This window comes from Ischnura elegans, chromosome 5, assembly GCF_921293095.1.
Source record: "Ischnura elegans chromosome 5, ioIscEleg1.1, whole genome shotgun sequence".
Taxonomy (NCBI): domain Eukaryota; kingdom Metazoa; phylum Arthropoda; class Insecta; order Odonata; family Coenagrionidae; genus Ischnura; species Ischnura elegans.
The window spans coordinates 38,428,966-38,453,969 of NC_060250.1; the positions used below are offsets into that span (position 1 = coordinate 38,428,966).

A 25,004-nucleotide genomic window follows, 5' to 3' on the forward strand; every position below is an offset into this window, starting at 1 on the left:
TAATTAAAACAAAATGTTCAAATTAACTGCAGGATTGAAATTCGTAACATGGTAGCCATTTTGCATCCTTTCAGGTTAAATTATGCCCAAACTTACCTATTGTTTGAATTAATTTTTTTGAGAACATTTTTACAAAATGAAATGCCATATTTATTTAAATGGATTCTTGTCATTATTATTGAAAAAAGTTTGTTGCTGAATTGAAGTTAAATTCTTGTGTGAAATGATTTCGTAGTGAATGACATAAGCAATTATCAGTTTGAATTTGTCTTTCAATATCAATATTGGATAATTATCCATACTTTTCTGGATATATTTCTTGCAAAATGTAACTTAAGCTCGATTAATGTTTATCATATTTACCTGCATTAACATTCTCCGCCACATTAATTTAAAAACGTTACTCTGAAAAAACACTTTGGATATGAGAATCGTAGGTTTGGGTGTCACACCCAAAGCTGAGATGAAGGAAAGGACTTGTCCATACATTTGGTTGTGTCACCCAAAGGGAATGGGTGATGAGGAGTTGGATGTTCCAACTACTCCTTTGGTCGCTACATCCAAAGAAGATGGACGAGTACTTTGGGTGTGAGAACCAAAGCGTTGGGTAGCTCATCAGAACAATGTTTGGAGGCCGAATGAAAAGTTTAGATCACCTGCCCAAAGGATTGGGCGCCTACCCCTTCCTCCCTCCTACTCAGCCCACTAGACTTTAATATTGTTCTTTTTCAACCAATTTCTAAATGTAGGAACTAGGACAGTGCAACTAACAAAATGAGAAAACCTAGCTCTGTAGTTGTCATAATACCTATCTATTATCACATAATTCAACATATTCTAATGTGCGTGGGTGGAAAAATAAATATTCCCATTTGTAGAACACTAGAAAGAACATTTATTTCCAATATATAAACACACAGTTACATAAAATTCACTCCAAACACACATTTTTTCTCAATCTCTTCTTGTTCATTCTCCTTTCCTCGTCAATAACCTCCTTGCCAACGCTCTCGATGATTACTCCGCAAGGCTCTCGATGAATCCACCGTTATAATATCATAAAAAGTGCACAAAACACAGTGAATTAATATCATCATCAAATTCTATGCCAATAACATAAAATATTATTAAAATACAAACACAACATATTATAAATATCATCGGGAAATACAAGAAACGTGAGACAATTTAACCTCAATAAATAAAGGTCAATGTTAATAAGCAAGCATTAGCGAGGCCTCTCCCCCCATCACTATGGTACTCAGTAGGTATTACAGATAGGTGGCGTTTCGTTTTAAAAAAAATTACCTTTTTCACCTACAAATTTATTCGCTCTTTTTTAGGCATGCTCCCTAGAATTCATTTTGAGGATTTTATATCGCCTGCATAACATTAATACGCGTCACTTATGAGTGTGATTTTGGAATCCGGTGTCCTTATTCTCCCTGAAAACACCGAGATTTAATCACATGGGAGAATGAATAGGCATAATTTCCTTAAAATTTGAAATCACGATGTGAGTAAAATGCCTTTGAAGTGGACGGATTTATTTGATCAGTTTTAACTTCCACTCTTTATTCATTTGATTATATTTATCATTTCATCATTAACCTCAAACATTAACCATCATTTTTGCTTGGCTAAGATATTTAAAGCTTATTGACTGTAATTGGGTAGTAACTTTCCTCTTGGTAGAATGACGTACTAAAGCGAAAATAAGTCGTACAATTTTGTCATTATCAAGGTTTAGATCTCTCGTAAACTCTCTTGAAACTAACTCAATAACTTAGTGAATCCAATCTACTTATAGCGTACGTGGTATTGTAGTCTAGTATCTACCCGGATTACATCTTGGGTGCATGAATTTAATGACATAGGGAAGAGGAATTAAGTTGTAATTAACAATATAGACGAAAAAACCTTCCTTAACGCAGAAAATGGGTACATTCATGACAAATAGAAAACATCTGTCCAAGTGAGCTTTTTCTTGCGTGGTTTTATCCAATACTTTTCCTCTAATGAAGATAGTTTATCGTACTATTTTCTAGGAAGTTGTAACCTTTACAGAAAAAATTGTTCTAAAAAAATTGAAAACAAAAATTCAAAGAAATTCAAAATATGCTTCAAGATCTAATTGACAAATGTGATAAGTTAATGAAAGCATAACCCAATTCTCAGAGCACAGGAGGAGCACAGGACTCTACCGATGCAAGCAAGTTCTTTCAATTTTAATCGCAGCTATGATAATTCCGCAAACGAGAATATTTCGTCTAAATATTGGTAGCTGACTCGCTCGCGGATTTAACCTTGACGAGGCCACTCGAGGAATGGGAAAAACACGCTGGGGAAGGGTGAATGGATTTTTTTGATACAGGGAGGCATTGGTTGGTAGAAGGTGGACGTTGCGGGCCCGATCGACTGGCTTGGCCGCGGCGGCGCGGCGTGAGCTTGTTTGCTTCGGCCGTTGCTAGGCAGCGGAGGCTCCGTCTCTGACCCATCGGCCACCTTCGTCAAGCCTGCTCCGTCCACCCCTCGAAAAAGCTCGCCCGCTGGATACACGCTTGTTTGTGGTCGTCCAGCCTAGCAACGCTTGTTAGTGGACAGGATCCTTTTCGGCTTCACATTTATTTATTTATTTTTTCCTTTCCTCCGAGACGACCTTCTCGACCGAACTTGTTCCCTCAGACTTACCGAGTACAGTACCACCTTCAGGGACTTTTTTCGTCTACTCCTCCCTCGTCTCTGGACAACCCCAAATGTTTAAATCGGCGCAATGATGTAATTGAAAGCGGCAGGGAGGATAGCAAAAGAGAGAGAGATAGAGAATATAAACTTTTGTCTTTTCTTGCTTTCCAGTTTATTTCCGCTTGCTATCAGGCTCGCATGTTGTGCCTGGCGGTCTTCCCGTGGACAGGTTTTGTGTGAGTGAAAGTGGGCGAGTTTGAGGCGGCCAGTTTTTGCTCTTGCGCCTGGGACATGGTGGGAGGTCCCGCGCGGGCAGCGGTCTTGTCCAGTCCTTCGGGGAAGCCGGAACTTGCTCGTATTGCCTGGCCCCGAGTATAGGCACCTGTTCCTTTTCGCTATCTCCGGACTCCTCCAGCATTTCAGATTTACCAGAGAAAGTTAATTGGGAACAGGAAATAAATAATGCTGTATCTAGATTGCGCTTTTTTATCTCTTGGAGGGAATTTTATCCTCAAAGAGAATGGAATAATCACGAATAAATAATTGTTCGAGCAAAATGTGATGACAGCGTTTCATTAAGAATTAAAGATTATTGAAAGTGGAATTTTCTCCTGTAGGTATCTCTCTTTCATGATCATTATTCATATTGATTGCCTCCAAATCATTCAAAAATAAAATGCTAAATAGCCGAGGAGATTGCAAATAATTTTCTGTCATGATTTATTCAACGGACTATGTAATCTCATGTGAAAAATCTAAAATAACGTTTATATACGTATCTATTTTAAGTTATCATGAAATAGGTTTTTTAAAATATTCATTCAACCGTTTCAGGATTAAGTGCTGCGAGGATAATTTTTTTCATTATATCGCGGCATTTGTTCGGCTTGTTTTAATTAGTCTTTAAGGAAGAGTCGAAAGTGTAAAGATTAGTAAAAGAGTAGAGTATCAGTTTATGATAGAGCTTAAAAGATTTCAAGTTTTTTTCCGAAATATTTTGGGCTGTTTTATTTTTCTAAGGTGCTTGTTCAATTATGGACGAGGTTCGCCGACGTATTTCTGATAAAATAGATCTTAACTGGAAGAAAAACCACTATAAAAACTATATACACGGTTAATATCTAGTACAATATTCAATCAGGCCTCATTTTAGTTAAAATGAAAGCCATTTATGCCCAAAAAGAAATATAAATTGACATTTTTTCAACAATTTGCTGTGCCTGACGAGGATTTTTTGTGGGGGATGCATTCGTCAACATTATTGTCACGCGTAATTCTCCCGATTGATGTTCGCAGAGTATTTGTAAATTAACGATGTCGTTATTACCACGACACACCGACCTCTATATTTTGTTGCAGTACTACCGTGTTTAGACTACATTATTCTTTCAATGGAACTTATTCCTTCATACGCGAGCAATTTGGTCTGAAAATATATTTAAGTGATGAAGAACGTCAATTTCTTTTAAAACTCAAAGTTTAAACCAAGTTTTATTGTTATGTGTCCTTTAAACTCGTTGGTTGAGAATCGCATAAATTCTTTTTCGTTTGATATAGTCGCAGGCGTCTTTGTTATGCCGGCTTTCCTGTGATATTTTCACATGAGTTATGGCTAAATTCTTCTTCTGTAGTTCATTTTGTGAAATATTAGTTGTTTTTCTTAGTACTGAAAAGTTCATTAATACTAAATAAAAGATTCCAGATATCTAAAGTATTTCTCAAATGAAAAAGGTTTTGCTATGCACACTCTAGTGTTTATTGTGTCATGTCGAGTTATGTCAAAAGAGCAGTTAGTGCATAAAAAATCATCGCAATCTACTCTGCTGTAAAAGTGGTCTACCTGCAACATCGGTTTATATGAAGTTTTTCGATGACCCCCCCATGAGTTGCGGCCTAAGCGTCATCCACCAGTGTAGATAGTGCCTTTTGCAATTACACCAATAATAATCCTTCAGTGTTTTTCTTATATCTCTTTCAGTTTTAAGCCACATACAATAATTGAGACGGTTATAAGTCGACGGAATAGATGCTCGTCAAGTTGTCTGTGATTTCCTTCCACAATTCTCAGTTAATTCCCTTTCAAATACATTGCCATAAGTAACAAGCTCATATCTCCCGAACTCTTTCACTTCTCGGATGTTTTAAATCTGAATTTTGGATACCACTGGTGACTATTTACTTCATATTGTCCCTAGTTCGTCATAATACGGAAGTTATCTAGTAAAAAATTCTGAATCCTAATGCAGAAACACGCAAGGAAGCGGTAGACAAGAATTTTCTTGGGCGAGATGTCTTATTTTTATCTTAAATGTCTATCGGCGTTTTTGAAATTATTCGCGAATTCGGAGCCAAAAGTAGTTTAATAGAACCCCAGACCTCAATACGCTGTAGTTTTCTCTCACTGTATATGTTGCTAGACATGCTGTGTATGTAGCTGTACATTTTGCCTTTATTTTCATGTTATGATTCCATGGCATGTTTTGTCATTTCTTAGGATGTTGTGACCCACAGCAGATTTTTAATCGGGGCCTGTATTCAGAAAGGACTTGACGATATTTGGCGCAGAAACTTCGTGAGCGCGTCTTAACAAGCTCGACGAAACACGATTTCTGGAATATCATCAAATTTTTAAAGGGTTACCAGGCCGGAAAATAAATTTCCTCTAAAAAGATATTTCCTCCTTCTCCTCCCTTTAAAATTATTCAAGGCTTATTTTCTCCATTTTGAAACATGAAAACTATGTTATTTTTGCTTTGCGAAATTTTCGAGGCGACGGTCTCAACTTCGACAAGGAACAACTTCGTCTGAAATTTCTCGGAAATATTTTAGGTGTAGCTTTGGAAGAATATTTCGGCCTTATCTTTCTCCGCTGTGAAGCTTGGAAATGATGTTATTTTTGCTTTACGAAAATAATCGATGCGTCACCGTTTTTTTTCGAAGTCTTATTAATGCAATGTGCTCGTTCTTTCCCTCTTTAATTCTTGGGTGGCGCGCGCGCGCCTTTTCGGCTCGGACGTTCCCCCTCGCACGGATGCATGTGTTGGAACGCATGCCTCGGCAAGGATACCGAGAGAGCCAAGGGCAAGCGAGAGCGAAGGGCCGAGCGTCCGTTTGCCGAGGAAGGGCGGGGTAGGAGGAAGGTAGAGGAGGGAGGGAGGTAGCCTCGTGAGCCACAACACTCGTCCTGCCCGCTGTGTTGCGTGCGCCGATGACCATTCCCCAGCCCCACTCCCCTCGAACCCAAGAGCACAGACCGGACGCTGCTCTTCCCTTGACCAGCCACGCGAACCGCCCAAATGGTGGGAGGGGTTGATGGTCAGCGGGCGCGCGGAGGGGGGAGGGCTGTATTGAACTGACCACTCGTCCCCCCCTCGCATAGTGAACTCCCCTTCCTATCCGAAGAAAACTTCAGCCCCTTGTGTATAAAACTCTCGCACTGACCATTCCTTTGTTGGGAGTGAGTTTTTACTTCCCCCAAAGGTTTCCTCCCTTCCAATTCTACGAAGGGAGGAGGTAAGAAAAAAGGCTTGTGCTTGAAAAGGGTCCTCTCAAACTTTTTACCCCCCTCTTGAACCTATCTTCCACTCCCCCCGTCTTTCTTGGCATTCCGCCTTCTCCCACCGTCTTTGTTGCTTCCCTCTCGTCGTCTTAGGAACCTCTCGGCGCTCCCTCGTGGACCCCGGGCACTTATTCCGGTATCCGGGGGCACGGCGTTGTAGGAGGTTCCCCTCTCTAGCTGCTGCTGCTGGGAGAGCGAGTGGGTCCGTTCAACTCGCCTTCCCCCACACCGGGAGTGCGCGCGCCGTGCCCGTCAGCCGGACAGCCCAGCCGCCCTCCCCGGTCCGCCGCATGGGCAGCGGTTGTCCCTCGGCGGCGGACCTCGCCTCCACCTCGCTCATTCTCTCCGCTCACCGCGACACGCCGTGCAACGCTCACCGCGGCCGCCGCCTCCGCCACGCTTTTCTCGTCCCCGCCCAATACGGGTCGATTGTGAGGGTTGGTTTGTTGGCTTACCACGAAGGTTAAGATCCATGCGCTACGGCTGCGCCCTGTATGAAGGACTTAAGCTTCATTAAAGAACAAATCAACTCTACTGCTAAAAAATGTTGTTGTTTAATTTCTACTGTATATTGTGAAGGCCGTTTTACACGGGACACGTAATTGCGCCGATTAGAATGGTATTGTCGGCCTCGGTGGCGGCGGGGTAAGTCCTCTCCTACCATACCGAAGGTCGCAGGTTAAGAGTCCCTCTTGGACAGGTTGCCCCTTCCAGGACATGATTGTGTGTGTGATCGTCTGTTGTTGATTGTTAAACAAACTCCAGATGTAAAAGTCTCATTGTGCTCTTTTCGGAGGTAATTGAGATTAAAAAAATACTTTACCATTACGGCGTACAATTGTACGAGTGCACGAACGAAATTAGAACAGGAGCTGTTTTTGAGGTCGTTTTACACGATGAACGTGATCATGCTGGTTAGCACTGAATGCATGTTGAAATTGCGAGAACGCAAGCTTGGAATTAGAGTAAGGGCTACGAAAGGTGACCTTTTACACTTTTTCTTTCGCCAGTCTTACAATTAGTAGCTATAATATCCCATAAATGATATTCGATGATGGATTCAGAAACAAAATTTTATTTGAGTTGGAAATATGGTGGCTCTATGAGATTTGCTATTTAAATATTTTTAAATGAATTACAAAATATTATTTATTTTTATCGAGTGTTATTTTATTTATTAATACTAAGTACCCGTGAATGGTTAGCAATGCGCGTAGTAGAACACATGTTAAGTGCATTATGCACCATCGCATCGTTTGTGTTAGATAAAAATTTATCACTACTGAGAATTGCTATTTAAATATTTTTAAATGAATTACGTAATATTATTTATTTTTATCGAGTGTTATTTTATTTATTAATAAGTACCCGTGAATGGTTAGCAATGCGCGTTGTAGAACACATATGTTAAGTGCATTATGAACCATCGCATCGTCTGTGCTTAATAAAAATTTATCACTTCTGAGAATTGCTATTTAAATATTTTTCAATTAATTACGTAATATTATTTATTTTTGTCGAGTGTTATTTTATTTATTAATAGGTGCCCGTGAATGGTTAGCAATGCGCATAGTAGAACACATTTTAAGTGCATTATGAACCATCGCATCGTCTGTGTATAATAAAAATTTATCACTGCTGAAAGAGTTTATAAATGTATGTACATGATTATGCTAAATTTTGATTCCACCTTCTCGCTATCGTCATGATATCGATTATTTCTGTGGATAACTAATGCATTGTCATGAGCATCATCTCAACATCAATAAATGATTTGGTTTTGGCGGGACATCTTTTTGGGCACCGATGATTGTGTCGGGAATTTTCGGCCCACCCTCTCAGAGGCAGTCGTGGCCGAGTGGTTAAGGCGTCTGACTAGAAATCAGATTCCCTCTGGGAGCGTAGGTTCGAATCCTACCGACTGCGAATTTTTTTAACTGGTCCATTGGGCATAATTAGTTCTCAGGTAGCCTAATTTTTTCGGAAGTAATGGATATGAGATTATTTCCACTTCTTTATCATAATTTTACCGTAAAATATTACTACCCCAGGCCTTTGCGACTTTTTTTTTAGCTTTTCCAGTCGTTAGTTCAATCTCCTTTCTTATTTTGTTGTCAACGATAGGATCATAATGTTGAAAGTTAATTTTAAGCATTTGCGAAATATTTTCATTTTCCTAAGGTAACAGGAATGGTATAGCTAATATTATCCCAAATGCATCTGGTGCAGTTTTCTGTTATGCTGATTATGGAAATCAATACAAAATTATTTGTTATTTTCATCACTAAGGGTGGATCCTAAAACTTTAATGTAAGTGCATTTGCAATTATTACCGCTAACAATTCACGCATGTATTATGAGTTCAGTTTTTCTACTACTAAAATGTAATTTTTTCCCTGTAATCAGAAGAACTGAGCGTGATGAAGTTGAATTTTTTCATAATGAAATAAATCCTCGCAATTTTCGAAGATTATAATGGGAAATTGCAACTGTTTATTTCAATATGTTTTTCGAATGAATAATGAACATGTTTTTTAAATATGTAATATAGTATTTCTTAGAGTTTACATATAAGAACAGAATGGAATATACAAAAAATTTTGATATACCTCTAAACTTTGAACATATTTATTGATGTTGTTTCTAAGGTATTGCCACAACCTAGGTCCCTCCCTAACTCACTATATTATATATTAAACAAGGTCAAGACAAGGAAAGACAAAAAATAATGTTTTTTTAAACTAATAAAAGTCGATTTTTTTCGATTTATCGATATTTTGGTGCAAAATTCGATTTTTGTTGAAATCTCGTGTTTTTCATTTCAATTGGAATCGACTGCTCGAAAAATAGATTTCGACCCACGTTTTTCCTTGTGTGTTCCTACGTTGTTTCCTGTGCCGTCTGCGGGGAGAGGTCCACCGAAGTATTTGTTGCTGCAAACTACTAGGACAGCAAACGGGGTATTGCGTAATCTTTCAAATTTAGCGTATGACAAACAATATATAACCATCAACAAGTTGTAGCTCGGTCCAAATTGGCCATAAAGGAAATATAAAATAAGATTTTTATTTAATTTTTCACAAGCTATAATGTTGTAATTAACAATTTCTTAATAAAATTAATACTTTTCAAGTTATTTGCCTATAATCGATTAAAGTCGTTGATTTTTTCGTCAAAAAACTGTTACTTTCAATTGAAAATAACTCGAAAAATATTAATTTTACGCAAAAATGGAAAGAACATTTTATTCTTAGAATTCACTTTTCTATCGATTCCTGTGGTCAAAAAGTAATTAAAAATTTCCACCCCCGAGATGGGGTCGAAACCACCCCCAGGGTAAAAGCGCCCGTCGGCATGATATAGATTTTGATTCTTGGTATATTCCCTACTTATTGTGAAAATTTCAAGAAAATCGATTCAGTTTGAATAAAATTGCAAGCCAAAATGCTTCATTTCCTGGACTATAATAGGGTAGTTTCCTTCATCAAAGAAAACGAAATGCATTGATTGCGATTCCTTACCCACCATTAGCGTGTTCATAATATATAAATTATTTGGCTTTAGAAATCCCAGTTAAGACGAATTGCAACGGTCAATTTTAACCTCATTTGAAAAAGGCCAGATTGGCGCCCATGCGATTCCACTCCACGTGACGTCACAGGAACCTAGTTTCTATACGAGTAGTCAGGAGTTTTACATCGTCTGAGATTACCAATGCATGCATGAGTCACAGAGCTCAGGGAAACCTCTTAATAATCTCTCATTAAAATTGTCTAAGGTCGGAAAGTTTCCTTCGTTTGATAAGGTATTAATAATTCTTATTTAAGCCAAGCGCTACCTGCTAGCAGGGTACTCAGCTACCTGCTCGCAGCCTGCGTCGTATCAGCGCTCAAGCCTCGCCCCAAGGTCACCTCACACGCCGACAGCTGGAACCAGAAATACGTCACACGGACTTTTCCCATCATTCCTACTTAGCCGTCGCGTTTTCGCGCGCTTGAAATTTTTCACTTTTCATTTAATCCCAAAAAATAGATATTGTCATTTAAAAATCTAAAAGCGTGAAATACGTACTCCAGGAGTAATAATCTTTCGATTAAGGCAATAAAAAAATAATAGGAAACCACCCTATTGAGAAAATAAATTCGTTTACTTATTTCCCGTTCACGTGGCGACTACTTCGTTTGGCAGGGGAATTTTCTTAGCTGCTTTGACATGTAGTTTATGGGAAACTAATCTCAGTTAGAATATAGAGTTTTAATGACAAATTTTAATGACAAACGCTTTAAAATTTTTCCTTTTCGTTTAATCGCGAAAAATAGATATCGTCATTCGAAAATCTTAGAGTGTGAAATGCGCACTCCAGGAGTAATAATCTTTCGATTTAGGCAATAAAAAAATAATAGGAAACCACCCTGTAATACCTTATTTTCCCGTGAAACTCAATTGTCAATATGTCCGTCAGCGACACGAGTGGCGACTTTTGTAAACTCATTTAAACGCGCGGTTGGCGACGACACATATAGAGGCCGACTTGAGGATCCTATTTTTTAATATTCGTGTCTACAACCTTGGATACGGAATAGGAAATGGAAATGCTCCCAAAACCGCAAGGTATTAAACTCGTCCGTTTTGTTGCAACCCAAGTTTACCGTCTTGGTTTGCGGGGATGGGACAAGTGACTGCAGGGCCTAAACACTAGACTCTTAAACGGCAAACCTTGACACTCACGCACACGACCACGCAGACCACACTCAGGAATACTCACACAGGATGAATCGCCGGGAGAAAAAGCTCAAACGGAGTCAAGATGCAAATACAAGTGAAGATTAAATAGCGCTATTTCCACCTTCAGGAGGCCATTTTCAACGCGGTAAGCCGAAGATCTTCACAGCAGCGAAAGTTGAGTTGAAGTGATTAGGGAGAAGTGGGCTTAGTCATTTATTCAAATATCCGCATCTTGTTTAACGCTGAATAGCAACAATTATCCTCACTCACTAACCAGTGACGTTGTTAGGAATATGCTTTAGGGGGATGGAAGGGTCTGGGGGGCTACCTCCCTCAATCCCCAGGCAACGGGAAAATTTTGGAAAACTGACATGTCTGGAAATACATTTTACACCATTTTGGCACTTAAAATTTGGGTTTCGCCCGTAATTCTGCGGGAAATAATCACAGCAGGGAAAAACTGATAAATTATAACATTTTATGAGGCTTTTGCGTGGGATTTATCCCCCTCATCCGCCCCATAGTAACGCCACTGCTACTGTTACTTTGATTTTATCTCACATTTCAAGTGGTGCTAATATCTATTTCTTTACCTCCCTCGCCTATCGTATTCGTTTCGGGAAGCGAAGGAGCATACTGGTGTTCTTACTGGTTCAATGTGCACTATTCTTTTCCTTTCTCAGTTCTCCGCTAATACGGGAAAGGTTCTAATGGTCCCAGCACCTGTTTCGGCATTTTCCCATGTGAGTGCGTTCGCGCAAATGTAGAGTCACTCACTCCGAAGAGGCGAACGAGTTTCATCGTAGCAGTGCAGTTTACTTCGGACCGCAGGACTCCATAAACTAGGGGAGGATACGTGGATGGATATTTCACAGTGGAAGTTCCGTGTGTTCGTGTTACCATCCCGTCCACAGGAGAGTCAGCCAAAGGTTTTTTGATCCAAAGCCATCCAGCCAAACCCATTTTGATCGGTGAGAGAAGAGTTGTGGAACCCGCTGGTTAACGAATCACTCTTCATCGGCTTATGTGTACATCAGACCTCTCAACTAGGTGCTGGTGAGTCTTGATTTGGACTCTTTACAACCTTGTTTGATTGAAAATAGTGATTGATTGAGGGAAGAAAGTCTCCTATCAATTCCGAATTATCGGAGGGTCGGGAAAACTGCACCCATTTTTCATACAAGACCTGTTTACAAGATACATTTACACGTCCGAGTTCCTGTCTGTTTGCACGAACGATTTTTGTGGCCCGTAACGAAACACACGCGAATGCATGAACCAAATTAGAACAGGTTCTATTTTCTGTACATGCATTCGCACAAGTTTGGTGGTTACTCGGTGCTTTCTCGTATTCATTCACGCGTTCATACAGTCAGACATTAAGTGGTACGGGTTACGATACCGTATAATTTGGCCTTTAGTCGCTGCTAATCGTTGTGACTTCATGTGCAAATGGAAAGAAACCTCAATTTGATCGTGTGATTTAAAATCGCTAATAATTCCCTTGCCATTTCTGCAGTCAAACGGATATTACGTAACGCTGTATGTGGGTTTATTTCGTTTATTTGCTCATTCTAGTTAGCCTCATGCCAGTGGCGTAACTAGGAATACGCTTTGGGGGGATGGGATGGCCCTGGGGGGTAGAGGGGGAGGGTTCAACGGCAAATATTTGAAAAAATTACATGCCTGGAAATACATTTTACATCATTTTGGGACTTAAGATTTAACTGTAAGCGGATGGAGTGATTAAATGTCAAAACTAGAAAATGGCTTAAATATTATTTTTTCATTTCTCTGAGGCTTTGAGGAGAGATCTATCCCCACACCTCCCCATAGTTGTGCCGCTGCCTCATGCCTTTACTAGAGATGAAATTAGATGGGTATTGACGGATGACTATGATCAGCGTTTGGTAAATCTCGTTATAAACCCTTTTTCCTGCTTTAAAAGAATTTACCTGATAATGATAACTAGCAATTTTAATCTACTGTATATCCTTCGCTAACATCATTATTAGCAGATCGGCAGCGTATTTACGAACTGTAATTGCATTTGAATGTGAATTGATCAACTCATCAATGTATAAACTATCAAATCGAAACTTGAAGCTTTTACGTGGTGAAAGGGCTCCATATTAATAGTGAAAAACACTTTGTTACTTCCACAAAATTCACAGAGTTTCTATTTATTACCGGTTTCGGCTATTACACCATTTTCAAATGCATACAATATATGGAGGGGGCAGGTATATATAGAGTGGTTGTTAATGTGGGGGTGGGGGGAAAAGATTTGGATTCAAGCTGGGATTGGTAATTCGTGGAAAAGAATGGGGGGGGACGCAGTTTGTCAGGTGGGTTGTTGGGGTGGGGGATTTGGGAGGGTGATGAGTAATAAGGGGGATGGGTTGGGAAAGGTTATGTCGTTAACAAGGTTTCCATTTATGACTATTTTTCGAATTTCCAAGGCGTCCATTCTTCTTCCTTTACTGGTAAAATGGAGTATTTCGGGGTCGAAATTACTTCCGTGCCCCATTTCCAGGAGGTGCCGGGCGAAAGCTGACGTATCGTCCTTGTTTTTCCAACATGCCCTGTGTTCCTTTACCCTTGTGTTGAAGTCTCGTCCCGTTTGGCCGATGTAGCATGAATCACAAGCATTACATTTTAATTTATAAATGCCAGATTTTAATTTTGGTTTAATATTAAAATTAATTAGTATAAACCATCCATCGATTGATATCACCTCTCTGTTGTCTTCTCTGTCTTCCCTTTTGTATCGTCATGCATGTAATGAGCCTGTATATATAAGGAGGGCAAAGTTCGAGGACCGGCATATTCAACCTGAAGATGATGGCTATTGTACCAATCGCAACTATTGTCTTATAGTGTGCAGCAACCGACGCGATAGTAACTGGAATATTGGAAATATTTACAAAATGTTGGGTGCTGTGTTTAAAGGCTGTATTAAAGTTAGTTTAAGAAGCCAAAATTGATGCAAATAAATCATTCAATCGATCAGTTTATTTGTCAATAATATAAATCACAGTAGACCATGTCAAGTAATGACATCGGAAAGAAAAAATGTGCTTAAATCTCCATAGAAAACTAGAAAGGAAAAAGGATTCGGAAACAAATTGATACATAAAACTATGTACAAGTCAGGCATTGCAATATATTGCAATTATAATTGACCCTTTATTCACAAAGACCTTCGAAGTTCGCGAACATGCATTCTTCTATTGAATACAGGGGTTTTCTGCGCAACCATTTCTGGGCCATATTTTAGTATTTTAATTACATATCCCTTGGCAGTATGCTATATGCCTTAATAGCCATGCTTTTAAAATTATTTTTGGCCTTTGACAGTCTATAGTATGGTGTAATCAGGTCTTCTTTATGCCTAGTGAGGTAGTGAAGTACGCGTGTACATTAGTCCTACACGTCGAAGTTGTTAGGTTATATTTGACAAATTTCAGTATCTCATATAATATGTAGAGAGAATAAACAGTCATAATTCCCGATTGGAGAAAGAAAGGCTTGCAGTGATCCTTATGCTTGACTAATCTCTTCACATGGGCACGTTCCTCACTACCAAAGACATACTCATAATTGAGATCTAAGGAAATAAAATGCCATATATATTTTATAGCAGATGTATCTGGCATCAAACAGCGAAAAATCATCACTCATGCGAAATTTTTTCAAATCACAGATTGAGAAGGAATGTAAGATTTCTGAAAACAGAGCATTTGTAAGTTTATTTTCGAAACTCTTGTCGGTCGCCGGACATCAGTTTTAAACGTAGATGGGATCAATAATTTTCCTTGCGAATAGATTAAAAAATAAACTTTGTTACATTCCACACAGTATTTATTACAAAACTATACCGGTTTCGACCTTTTCATGTCATTATGAAGAGGTAAGAGAACCTCTAACAAGGGGTGCAATAACTGGTTCTTTTACCTTTTGATATTGACCAGGGCCGGTTTAAGCGGAAAGAATAGTACGCGGCCGCTTAGTGCGCCAAGCAAAATGGTGCGCTTAGGCCCTCGGTCCAAAATACAGTAGATTCCGGTTAATTGGGACATATTGGGACTTATGCACTTTGCCCCAATGAAGCGGCTGCCCCAATTAGGCGAACTATCCTGTATATGGGCATAAATAAACGTTGAAATGATAGAAAGAAGACTAAAGAATGTTTATAATGCAACATAAGTTTATTAAACTGTTAATTTGATTAAAAAAGCAGCGAGTCTAGTTATTTTATCATCGTTATTAAGAATTACAACAATTTAGTTAAAAATATTTTTCACAGCCTCGGGCGACGCTGAATGAATGTCTTTTAATAAGTCCTATTAAAGAAAAGTCCTATCCACTTGCGGATATTATAACAACTAGAGCTTTCAAAATAGGGTAAAAATAGGAAAATTTGTGAAAAATAAGAGTAAATCGAAGGAGGAAAAAAAAAAAATAGTATTCTGAAAACAAAAAATTTTAATTTAGTCGCGAGTATAGAGTCTATGTCGCCGACTCATGCCCCTATAAAGCGGCATGCTGTCCCAATTAAGCGGAGAATACTCTGGGATATTCCTTTATTGGGTTCTGTTCTTCAAGATCTGCCCCAAGTAACCGGCGGACCCATTAAACGGAATCTACTGTACCACATTCAATATGGAAGAGCAAGCTCGTAATAGGTAAGTTCACGCTGATATTTAAGTCTCGATCCTTATTCCTTAAGTATTTGGTTTTATTTAAAAATGTATCGAGACAAAAAAACGTCTCTGGTCATTTTTGAGGGGGGCGGCTATATGCAGGGGCGGATCCAGGATTTCTTTCTGGGGGGGGCACAAGCAAGGCCGTATCCAGGATTTTGTTCTGGGGGGGGGGGACACAAGGATACCTCGTAATACAAAACGAACGCAATGATAATGGGAGTGTATTAAAAGTCTTGCATAATTTTTAATGGTTTTGGGGGGGGGGGGGGGAGGGGACGTGCCCCCGTGCCCCCCCCCCCCCCTAGATCCGCCTATGGCTATATGTTGTTCCCTTACATAAGAAAAATGTACCTAGAAACACCCCTGATAATGACCTGAAAAGGTCGAAACCGGTAGTGTTTTTTTAAAATAAATACTGTTTGCAATAAAACAAGTTAACTTTTGAATCTACGTCACTATTCTACGAAGTGAAGTCGTGAGCAATGGATTGGATTTCCCATGCGTCTGGTAACTCTACTTTCAAAGTATTACGAAGTGGAAAAGTACTAAAGTAGTATAGGGATCCATTAATTTCGTGAAGCGTGAAGGAGGTCAAGCCGATTCTCACCCAATCTCACGTGCGTTCGAGGGTTAGGGGGTCCTGGCAAGTATCACGTAATTTGTTTCCGTAAGTAACAGAATAACATTGCGATCTAAGTCATCTTAAATATTAGTCTTAACTAATCTTAAGTAAAAATGATTAAACAAATTGATTTTTTTAAATCCAACGCAATGAAGCATAGATTAACGTATTTACACTGAAAATACGAATTTCGAACAATGTCACGTCAGATTAGAGGGGGGAGACGTCGAGCCAAACCTGAACGTAGGATAAGGGGGTCCAAAAATCTCCGAAATCACCTCACGTAGGTAATTAGTGGCGGATCCAGGATAGGACAAGGGGGAAGGTTCAATGTGGGGGTAACCTTCCAGCAGTAGAGGGGTCCGAACAAGATTACCATTCTATCTAGTGTAAATTGAATACCCAAGATCTTCTCTGGATCTGCCAATGGATTGTAATATACCAAAAGCGTGTAAAATAGGCCCTAAGTTTAGAGCTTATTTGTATTTCAATTCGTTAAAGTAGATAAGTATATACAGGGCCGGCCTTAGGGCGGGGCGACCGCCCCGGGCCCCGCGCTTTGAGGGGCCCCGCGTTCGTGAAAAAAATTAAAATATACGATAGTTTTGAAAACGCAATTTCAACTATTACTGTATTTTTAAGTCCGTGCTAGACAAAAAACAATATTACCTTTTTTCATTTTACAGTAATTGCTTTAGGCTTACAACTAATTAACTTTCATAATCTAACTTATAAAAATACGTACCTATTGAAAAAGCGCGCTTTTTATGTTTATTTTACGTTATAATTTTATGAATAAATATAATTATAAATTTTATTTGAATTATACTATTTTGAACTCAACTGCGTCATGGTATCATAACGGCGTAATTACGAAGTCTGAATTTGGGAGGGGAACACATACTTTGCCGGAGAGTGGTAGGGATTCAAAATGCTCGAGTTTGTAGATGGGGTATAGAGTTTAATATTTTAAGTGAAGGGCCCCGCACTGAAGGTTCGCCCCTAGCCCCGCACCTGCTAGGGCCGGCCCTGAGTATATATAGGAAAACATAGCTATACACTTTTGGACGGAGTGGCAACCTCCAAAAATTTCGATTTTATCAAGTATGTTTCGACCCAATGTCGGAGCTATAGCCCTCTACAGTGGCGTAACTAGGAATATGCTTTGGGGGGGGGGGGGAATGGAGGGGTACCCACATACCCCCATCGGCAACGGGAAAAATTTAGAGAAATGGCATGCCTAAAAATACATTTTATGTCATTTTGGAACTTAAATTTAACTTTAAGCAGATGCAGTTATTATATACCAAAACTAGACGATTGTTTTTTTTTATTTCCCTGAGGCTAAGGGGGGGAATCTATCCCTCCATCTCGTGAAGCGTGAAGGGGGTCAAGCCGATTCTCACCCAATCTCACGTGGGTTCGAGGGTTAGGGGGTCCTGGCAAGTATCACCATGGTTACGCCACTGGCCCTCTAAGCCCTCCCTTAGAACCGCCACTGCACGTAACTTAGGGCCGTATTCTTAGTGGACCCTACATATCCGTCCCTACATAACAAAAGGCCCCTACATGCGTTTCTCAGTCGACCCTACAGAAGTGGTGGGGGGTAATTCCGTCGTCAAGTTCTCTGAGATGACGTAGATGATGGCGCAGTGCTAATTTTACACTCTGGTGGTGTAATGGAACTAACTATGAAGCTAAGAAAAGACGACCGAAAATTTATGACCGAGCATATTGTTTTTGTAGGGTGTAGGACTGGTTCAGCTACCCTACATCAAATATGGCCTGTTTAGTTCCAAAAACGGCCATATGTAGGGCTTGATGTGGCGTATGTAGGGCGAGATCGGTTTATGTAGGGGCTGATGACGTATCCAGGGTCGGTTGGCCCTACAGGGTCGACTGAGAATACGGCCCTTATGGACGCCTCCAAGTAGTGGCCTTCTTGCGAGCGAGGAAAAACGAAATTCCCGCCGGAGAGCCGTGGTAGGTGGGCGTGGTGACTCCAGGAAACCGTCAAGGCCCCGCCCCCTTCCCTTCCCCCTCCCCCTGCCGCTTCCAAGGTTCTCACGCCGCAGCAGCGAGAGATTTCTCTGCTTCCCGCTGCCCTGACACTCTTGCCGCCTCATGTGCCCCTGCTACGCCCGCCCTCTGGGTTATGAATTATGTTATGGGCTCAGCAAGAAAATTGGTGCAGTCGGTTGCGTGCGACTCCGCCCGCCTTTCGTCGGGGCTGCCTGAATTCCCTTTCCCTCCCTTCGCAGGGGAAGACCCTTCAGCCCTCCACCCGTTCCATGGTAAAATTGGAGTGCCCATTTCCAGCGGAAAAATAATGTGGGTTTCCAAGAAGGATAGTTTCGCTAGTACCACGTAGTAAATGGATGCAAGTAATGCAATTTTCAAGTTCTCGTTCTCTGACTTTGAAGTCTTGCTGGTGAGAACTAAGTATTGATTTCTGTTCCCTTCAGCGTCTGTCTGATTTGTTATAGCAGCTATATTTGATATAAGGTGGTCATAAACATGGAAGTAAATTTGCTGCAGTCGATTTGTTGCTTTTTGTCAACTAAATGCTTTTGTATTTGCACTCGTAGTTGACAATATACTTACGTGGGTCTACGTCGGTAGCTATGTCTGTCAATTTAAGTCTATTAAAATTTTTGCACACAAATGCTTGGAACTTGTGTCTATTCATAAGCAGTATATGAATGCGCGAATCGTCGTCGAGGTTTTAATAGTAAGTACATCAACTTATGATGGCTTGTTCAACTCAATGCTATGGTTTGAAATTGTTCAATAATTATTTTCTTTACTTCGTTGTCGACTCAGTCTCTCCCAGAATTAACTATAGGGCATATATTTTGTATTTAATCTAATTGCCAATAAGTACTCTTATCATGAGTCTTCAATTGCAAAATGTATTGGATATCCACCTTATTTGACCCTTAAATACGAACAATAAATTTTTATTGTAAGCGTTCCGACTTCAGGTTTACATTGTTTTATCACTGATTACTGTAAACCATAGTGTAATCATACGGGAACTTGCACGAGTGGTGACGAACCTTATTTTTTCATTAAACGATTGTGTCAAGTAGCAATGGATGGATATTCGCTTTCGGCTAGTTTTAACTATTCCGACGTGCTATCGAGGAATAAGATTCGATTTACTTGTTACCAGCCGGGAGTGGTTATGACTGCATGCGCCAAATACCACAGAAATGTAATTGGCCTTGTTTATGCTTGCGTCGTGAATATACTTTTCCCCCTCCGCCTTTGGATTGTTTCTTTGTGATGGAAATGAGTCGTATACATGCACTTACGAGATAAACTATTTTTCTTGTACCGTTTTTCCCGCTTATAATTCGAAATAACCCCATTGTCTCCATCTGTCGTCAAGTCGCGCGGACAACGAAATCACTTTATGTTCATCATTGTCAACGTAGCTCTTGCCTCCCGCCGCAAAATCGATCCACGACCGCCACTTTCTAAGCGGCCCGAGAGGTGTCGGACGTCAATCGGTCGCTAAATGGAGCGCGAGATGTGAGCGATAAGCGGGGGAACGTTTTTAACCGTCAGATAAAAGGCTTCTGTACCAGGCGATCACGAGCTGTAGGGAGGTTCATCGGCGAAGCCAGCCTCTTCCATAGCTGAAGCGCTGAAGGACTTGTCTCGGCTCCTAGCTCTACCGTGGGACGGGGAACTTGAGGGGGCGGAGCTTATGAGGAAGAAGCCCCCGCCTTTCGTGGGCGTGTCCAAGACTGCCCCGCCCCTCCCCCACCAACTGTTGCGCCAGGCCGGGTCCACGCCGCCTCTCGGCTGGCCATGTGTTCTCCGTAGCCTCGATCGTGCGTGTAGACCTCCCGCCCGACCGTGTTCGCCTAGTCGCGAGACCGCCAAATACTCGTGGAAGAAGAAATCGCCCTGCGCACATCGCAGACCTTCTAAGGCCGTTACAAGGACGACCGACCTTTTCTGCCACCTATCGGCAGAGAGGCGAACTCCAAGGGAGGGAAATTGAATGGACTTCGTGCTCTTCGGAGTTGGAGCTTCAAGAATGCCGTGAAATTTTGATAGTTTGTCAAGAATAATCAGTACAACATATCTGTCAGGAGAGCATTCATTATTAAATTTTTGATGGAATACAACGGTATTAAAAGCTAAATATTTTTAAATAACATTGAATCTAACTCGAAGGGTTACTTCTTCCCTGTTGTAACTTTTAAAATGATCTCGGTAGGAAGAGCTTCAATATTTAGCGTCAAATTCATCAGGAATTCATTTTAGTTTTTGTAGTTATATTTTATGAGAAAGTATTTATTAAGAAAAGAAAAAAGTACATTCGATTTCCTAGTTTCCCCTTTTCACCGACGTCTATCCTAATTATACAAACCAATATTAAGAATATTTTCTCCCAAGTCATGCACAATTCGTACGCAATTCACTCTTTCTTTGTTCAATTCAATTTTTCATTTATACTTCAATCTCCATTGTAATAAGGACATTTTATGAATCTTCATTGTAAGCCATTTCTAATCTTATGCTGTTGATATTGCCCTGCAACTCAGTTACTTGTTACTGCTACAAATTCCGAAAGTTGTTTTTTATAATATACGAGAATTGCTTGTCATAGACTAGACGGTTTTTATGCTTTTCTTGTTGGGTAGTTAATGGACTTGGTCCATAACCCTTATTTTCAATATTTTTGAAAAACCATTTTGATGAATATTTCTTATTTGTTTAATTCCTTATCTGAACCCTAGAGATTTAAAAATAGTATTAAGAAATGAATAACATATTTTTATTGAAGGCATTTCCTACAAAAGGATTGACTTGTACCTTTAAGTTTGAATCTATAGCAGAACAAAAGTTTTCCTCATCTATGGAAACTTTCGAGTGAATCCTATACACGAATATTATGCTATTTTTAATAAGATTTTTTGTATTATTGAGCTTTGAAATTTAATTATATCCAATTTAAAAAATTAATTTAAAATTATCCAATCTGGAAAACACTTTTCCATCTCACGCATGTGTATTTCATCATCAAACAGGCTTATTTAAAAAAAAGGTTTATGGAAGAAGCTTTTTTTCAAGTTTTAGACGGTATCGCAGAAGATAGTTAGGAAAATTTATTAAAATGTTTAGGCGATTCCAATCCTGAGGAGTCACCAGTACATTTTCAATTTCAAGTTATCATCGAGAGGGATCATTAAAATTTTTCCTTTTTCGGAAGCAGTATATGTATAGTACAGTGAAAAAGTTAGGTGTATGTTTGCAATTATGTTTTCCAATCGCTAATAGTAATTATCGCTCTTGGCTGTTTAGTGTTCATGGGCGATGATACCCGCTTATTACTTTCCATGCTCACGTTATTAAGAAATTCAATGCATATTTGCTACGACAATGAATCTCTGTTAAATGAAAAAGAGAGAAAAATAAATTTTAATCGTATTTTTTAATGTAAAATACTAAATAACTTAGCAATAATATTTCAATTACATAATTAAATTTTTATTTCAAATTGTGTCTTCAAATTCAACAGAGTTTTTATATATATATAATTTGATGTAAATATGGTTCAAACAATTTTATTTAGATTTTCCATTTTAATACGTCATATTAAGCCTTCCTGTGAAAATTGTTTGTAAATGCGACATTTAATGGCAATATGCATCCTTTATGATTGTTATGAACATGATCAGATATTTTCTGTCATTTAAGCATTTATTTTTCTGGACGTTATTCCATCGCTTACGAAAGTAATTTATTTATTCACGTAGAAACGGACGCTTTTAATACTACGCTGTAATTTATTTTAAAATAAACCATGATTCTGCGTTTGTTATACTGATGCGGAATATTTCAACGGCGTGTTTTATCAGTAATGAGTATAACCTCCCAAAGTGTCACTGGAAACATTTACTTATATTTGCTTCAAGTTCATCTCTTGATTACATTCATCCCTCTCAACGGGCTCTATTAATCCCACCATAGCTAATATAATAAAGACAATATTACATATGTATAACCTAACGATTTTATTGTTCTCCTGCAATACATGGATTTACAAATGAAATACAAGAATAAGTATAATACAATTATGCCGATAGTGGATCCCGTAGTTGAAGACTGTTAAAAGCGGTATTTGTAGGAAACGACCTACAGCTAAGGCCATTTGGGCCATGACGGAAGAGTATGGAAGAAAGGGTGGAGAGTAAACCGGCGTCGGCATTAGCCTGCTATAAACGAAAGGCGCCAAGGGTTCCGCAGTTTAACGTCGCATCCGAGGGACGACATGTTGCGCCTGAAATCTCCTCCACACAACATGCAAGCAGGGATCGGGCGGTCTCTGAAAATTCACTGCCACCACCATGGAGATTGGCATAAACTGGAGGCACCGTTTCCGAGTTTTTAGCGTGGTCAAAGTTCCGCCATCTTGGTTTGAAAATTTTTGTACTCAGTCTCCGACTGATATTTTGAGGTAGATAAGTTTTGTTCTGAAAATGCGCTATATCAAGTGAAAAATGCTACCATATTCACTTGTATTTCGTCGGTGATTGTCAACAGATTTTTTTACCATCGTTCGTGATACTCCTAGCTATATATAAACCCTGTGTCTGTTGGCTACTTTACTGGTGGGGATATACTTGAAGATATACTTTATTACTGTAATTGTGGGGCTTCCATTGCCTACCCTATAATAAATTAAATACCGATTTATATTATTTTTTTATTAAAAAATTATATTAATTCCCTATTATAAATAAGTGCAGCGAAATGACTGTTTTACACTCGTAAAGTTTCATTTTCTGCTAAGCTGGTTTTAGAACGTAACCGTGGTGATTGATAATAACGTTACCCTGGGAAAAGTGGTTTGAGGCATAAAATTCGCGAAGCCTACCAATAGAGTAAAAAGAGAAGGTTTAAATTGTGCGTTCCATTGTTTATTTTAATGTATTAACGCGTTATGACAAAAAATTTCACCAAATAGTAAGAAATTGATCCTTTTGAGATCGTCAATGCTTTGGTCAAAGTGGGGTTGTCCTACTAAGGGCTTGTCCTTCCCAAGCACCCCCATTCCGGCCACACTTCGCTCCACGCTGGAAACCATTGGAGCCCCCTCCAGATATTTACAACCTCCTTGGCCACCACCGGGGTTTGAACCCGATCTCACGGAATAGAAAGCCAACTCTCTAGCCGTCCCACCAACCCGATCCCCCTGTTAATAGGGTGGTTTCCTATTATTTTTTTATTGCCTTAATCGAAAGATTATTACTCCTGGAGTACGTATTTTACGCTTTTAGATTTTTAAATGAGGATATATATTTTTCGCGATTAAATGAAAAGTGAAAATTTTCAAGCACGTGAAAACGCGACGGGTAAGTATGAATGCCGGGAAATCTCTCCGTGTGACGTATTTCTCGTTCCCGCTGCCACCCTGTGAGGTGACCTTGAGGGAGGCTTGAGCGCTGATACGACGCACGCTGCTAGCGGGTAGCCGAGTACACGGCTAGCTGGTAGCGCTTGGCTTAAATAAGGATTATTGATACCTTATCAAACGAAGAAAACTTTCCGACCTTAGCCAGTTTTAATAAGTGGTTATTAAGAGATTTTTCCCTGAGCTCTGTGCCTCATGCATGCATTGATAATCTCAGACGATGTATAACTCCTATCTACTTGTATAGAAACTAGGTCCCTGTGACGTCACGTGGAGTGGCATCGCATGGGCGCCAATCTGGCCGTTTTCAAATGAGGGTAAAAATGGACCATTGCCATTCGTCTAAACCGGTATTTCTAAAACAAAATAATTTTTATATTATGAATACACTAATGGTGAGTAACGAATCGCAATCAATGCCTTTCGTTTTCTTTGATGAAGGAAACTACCCTATTGTCATGATTTATATAGAAAATCACCAATTCGTTTTTAACTTTTCCAAATTAGTATGAGGGAGATGGGGTAGATAGCACAGGGTTTCGTTTAAGGTGGGTTAATGACCGTAAGGTTTGATATCCCGTACCCCGCTACTCTACGAGTAAGTGAAAAGACCGTACTGAGCGAGTTTGTATGTGCAGCAAGTTCCGCAGCCCTGTATTATATTAGGGCCATAAAAATATAGATCAACGAGCATATCATTACAGTTAAAAAATGTCACATAATGGGTATAAGATAATTTCATGGCAAAGCCGAAGATAGAAAAAAACGTTTGCTTAGAGGGGTAGTGACGCAACAAGGGGGGTTTTGGAGGATAAACTCCTCCTAGAGTTCAGAGAAATTTTTAAATTTAATCCATTTTACTTACTTGGATTAATATTAGTTATAGAATAGTGTAAGGATTTATAAACTATCTCAGAAAGCAGTAAAACTCACAATTTTCAACCATTTAGCTTAATTTTTATTGTGGGGGAGGGCCCCCTGACTCTGCAGTATTAGTTGCGCCTAAAACTCCCCCTAGCCTTAATTACTTGAAGCTGCGTCCCTGCAGAGTAGTACCCTGGGATGCCATCTTTCGCTCGCCTGCGCATGGATTTGTTGAGTCCAGGCGCGGAAAACTCCCCTCATGTGCCCACCTCATGATCGAAGCGTAATTCCCCAAAAAATCCCTCTTTTTCTAGACAGCGTTTGAAAACAGTCTTCGGTCAGATTAACGCGAATGCGCATGCATTTTTCTTAAATTTGAAGTTTGAACTGCGTCGGATATTCAGT

At 39.7% G+C, this 25,004-nt stretch overlaps 1 non-coding gene across 1 annotated transcript; it reads left to right on the top strand.

The window, feature by feature from the left end:
- Nucleotides 1-8,088: 8,088 nt before the first annotated feature.
- On the top strand, nucleotides 8,089-8,170 carry Trnas-aga. Its single transcript has one exon. It is a non-coding gene; the product is annotated as a tRNA-Ser (tRNA).
- Nucleotides 8,171-25,004: the final 16,834 nt, after the last annotated feature.